Source organism: Tupaia chinensis, unplaced genomic scaffold, assembly GCF_000334495.1.
Source record: "Tupaia chinensis unplaced genomic scaffold, TupChi_1.0 Scaffold141474_1, whole genome shotgun sequence".
In the NCBI taxonomy this organism is placed as follows: domain Eukaryota; kingdom Metazoa; phylum Chordata; class Mammalia; order Scandentia; family Tupaiidae; genus Tupaia; species Tupaia belangeri.
Window position 1 is genome coordinate 11,311 of NW_006201336.1, and position 4,164 is coordinate 15,474.

General features: G+C 39.9%; 1 pseudogene; it reads right to left on the bottom strand.

Moving 5' to 3' along the window:
- The window catches only part of LOC102502482 (nucleoside diphosphate-linked moiety X motif 19-like), a 7,286-nt pseudogene extending 3,742 nt beyond the window's left edge, over positions 1 to 3,544 (bottom strand).
- Positions 3,545 to 4,164: the final 620 nt, after the last annotated feature.

Genomic DNA, 4,164 nt, shown 5'->3' on the forward strand with positions numbered 1-4,164 from the left:
GCCACAGCGCGGCAGCCTGGAGCTGGCTCTGGCTGTGGCCGGCTGAGAACATGCTAAGGAGCAATGAGGTCTCAGTCTAATTTCTGTTCCTGATCACCCATGTCGCCTTCCTGTGTACGAGCCACCCACCACTGCCAAGGCTGGACCTCGGCACTGGGCCATAGCAATCTTCTCTATATTGTTTCAATTTCAGGAAATATGTGCTTTTGAAGAAAGAAGAGACATCACTACACACCTATAGTGGTAGAACATAAAGTTGGAAAGAGCCTGGGTTTTTTGATAACATAATTGAATTGCTGAATTAAGCAATCCCTGAAATCAAATTGTTTTCATAACTCCTTGATACATGAGATCACAAAATGTCTTTATCATTTATGTGAGAATTGATTGGACATCTGTGGTCACAGCCCAAAGCACTGTAACTGGTATACAGGGACTATTAAGTAGTTTGCTTGAGTAGCTTAGGAAGTGAATATAGGGCCAACTTTCAATTGTGCAAGATTTGGAAGATGGGAATGCTAGAGTTGGAAAAATCATTTTGCAATCAAGATAAAGATAGGTTCAGGCAGAGATCAACAGAGACTGAATCTAGAGGACATTTTAATGAGGATCACATTATAGACTGGGTAAAGAGGGTGTTAGGGATGTTATAGACTGGTTAAAGATTAGATATTACTGGGGTCTTAGAAAGAGAATAACCAATCTTGAAAATTGAATATGACCATAAGAACTTGCAGATAGGGAGGCCAGCAGGTGGCATGGTGGTTAAGGTGCTGGATTCCCACATGGCCAAATGTGGATCAAGTCCCGAACCTGGTGGCTTGCTTTCTCACTTTCTCTCTCATTCACTTCTCTTTCTGGTCAAATTACAAATAATAATACATAAAATTAAATAAATAATTATTTTTTTAAATGAGAACATGAAAATAGGGAAGAATAAAGGTACCAAAAAATCGGAAATTATTTGGGAGCTGGAAAAGCACATGAGGCAGGAAAGCACAGCCTGTGAGATAAGAGACTTGATTTGGAACTACAGTTCTGTTGATTATTGAATGGGAAATCTTGAACGAGTGTCTTCATCTCTGAACTTCAGTAAAATGAGGGTGATCATGCCTCCATTAAGGTAGATGTGGGAGGATAATATGAAATAATTTATATATGGAAAGGTCTTGGCACATAGCAGGTTTTCAATAAGCAGTGGCACCTGGTTAACTGTATCAGTATTGTATAGTATAGTGGGTACACATGTGTGCTCTGAAGTTAATACTGCTTCAGTTTAAAACATTGTTGAGCCACATACCAGGTGAGTGATGTAAATAAGTTAAATAGTCTCTGGGTTTCATTTTCTTCAACATAGAATAGTGAAAATAGTGGTGTTTACCTAAATTTTTGTGTTTATTAGACTCTACATGCAAAGTGCTTAGGATAGCATCTGACTAAATTCACAGTAAATGCTAGCTGTTATCATTAAATGTGATAGATATTAAAGGATAATGGTTGCATTATGAAAAAAACTGTTGTAATTTACTGTGCTCAGAACTATCAGAGGAACAATCACAGTAATTAACACATGTCACCTTAAATATTTAAAGAAAAACTTTCCTGTCCTTCATCAGAAGCTTTTGGAATATATAAATTAAGCTTTATAACACCAAATCCACATTATTACAAACAGCTTAAAGTGTCTTGCCTCAGATCATGATGTTGGAATTATAACCCAGCCCCTCACCGACTTTTCTTCTTGACCTAAATTATTCTGTATTTCCTTTCTATATGTAATGGAATAGACTTCTTCTAAACTTGGCTTTTCACTATTGAAGTACTTGATCCCCAAGTTTCATGTTCTCTCTCCCAGACAAAATTCTTGAGATCTAATCAGGGGGTAATATGCAATGTATTTAACCACCCTTGGACTCTGTGGCAGCTGGGCCTTGAAAGACCCTCTTCATGATAATCATTACCCTATAGTTATTGGATCATGGGCAGGAGAAGGAGGAGCTTGGGGAGGAGGAGGCTGGAGGGACTTGAGGGTAGTGGCTATTTACAAACCAATACAGAAATATGTCAATAATTTTAACTCCAGATTTTTAATCACAGTGCATACCAACTGCATATCAGTCCTGGATCTAGGAGAACTTTCTTAGCCAACTATTCGATATTAATTCCAAATGCTGCCATAGAGAATTCTTGAATTCTTTGTAATCTTCCTGCCAGCAATAATTAGGCACACAGCCAATATTACAACATTGCAAAAAGATGGTTTAACTAAGTCTCTAAAATGTTCTAGTATTACCCTTGGAAAAGGGTGTTGATGATATAAAGTAACACTGTTATCTAGGACAAATTGCAAACCAGTTGATACCTGTTTTCTTGGCCTTGTCCTCCTACCTAAGTCATGCTGTTCTTTTTTTTTTTTTTTTTTTTTTTTGTGAATTTTTTTTTATATGTGAGAGAGAGACAGAAAGAGAGAGAGACAGAACATGAGAAATCACCACCCAGGGGGGATGGCCATGCCACAACCCCTTCTTCTCCATTCTCCTCTCGGGATCTTGGGCACACACACAAAGGTGCCTGGCATGAGTTTAAGCCACCAATCCGGGACTCGAACCGTGGTTGACTACATGGGAGTCCAGCGACATAGCCATTACACTAACTGCTGGTCCGAAGTCATGCTGTTCTATTGCTGCTGTGTTTACACTTAAAACCTAGGTGAGGGGCTTCCTGGATATGGGACATATAGCAGGTTTTCACATCTTGGTGTGCTGGAATTAAGTTAGATATCACATCTTGCTGGCGTGTTGGAATTAAGCTAGAGAGTTTCCAAGTATATCTCAATTAGGTGTCCGTGGTTTGAGAATGCCCAAGGGTTAAGGTAAGTCTTCTCAGCTGCTTACATTTATTTCTTCAGCTTAGGAAGCTGAGGGAACTCAGCCTTTTCTGCTCTCTTGTTAGGATTAAACCTCTGATTCAGGAAGGTGGGGCGTGAAGGTACCACAGTGTGTACTTGGGACCTTGACTGTTGCTGGAGAAGCAACTCATGTGTCTTCACAAGCAGACACAATCTTCACAATATCCTATCTTGAGCTCCATAGGATCCGTTTGGTTACTCAAGAAACAGACAGGTTTGGAGCCGGGGAGCCAAGAGATAGACAAAACCTGCCCAAGGCACTCAATGGTCGGGTGCAGAAGGTGCCTACAGGCCACCTGTCTCACTTCATCTGTCCTTCTCCCTCCAGACCCTCATTAGACTCAGGTTAGATACTCATTCAACTCACCAATTTTCATTCACTCACCTCATTGCAGGACTTCCTTCCCCAGCCTTCTTGTCAAGTGCTCCATGCCCAGCTTCCAAGTAAACTGGGATGGACCTGGAAGCCCCTGCTCCTGCAGGCACAGAATTCCATCTGTTGGAATATCCTTCTTGCTGGTGAGCTGAGCCCGTTCCCCCATGACTTCCTCCTACTTACCCAAGTTCTGCCATCAGACCAGCGCCCTGATAGAACTGGAACTTGTTCTTAGGACTGTCCTTCACATATTTGAACATGGTTACCTCTGCTGTTTCTCCCTTCTCTTCCAGGGCCTTATCTTTCCCAAGCTAAATATTCTTCTCTCTTTCAGTCATTCCTCACTGATGTGAAAAGAGATGATGCTTATTTTAATACCTGAGGCATACTTTAGAGAGGCAACTAATTGCCAAACTTGGAAAATTTGAGGTTAACTCAGACTTGTGAAACTTTGGGTAAGTCATTTTGCCTAAGTTTCCGTTTCCCCAAGTATATAATGTTTCTTTTCCTAGTAATGGAATACATTTACATTCTATGTCAGATCTGTGGGAAATAATTGCAAAGTTATACCTGACTAATCATGAATGTGTTCTAGAAATATCAACGTGGAGTCAGTAGGTAAGGCTGTGCATATACTACAGTGAATGCACTGGGTATACATCTAAGGGAATTTAAATCAGTATATTGAAGAGATATCTTCACACCAATGTTCATTGTAGCACTATTCACAATAGCAAAGATATGGAAACAATCTAAGTGTCCATTAATGGATGAATGGATAAAGAAAATATGTTATAGATATATAATGAAACACTATTCAACCTTTAAAAAGAAGAAAATCCTGTTGTTTGCAAAAACATGAATGAATCCAGGAGATATT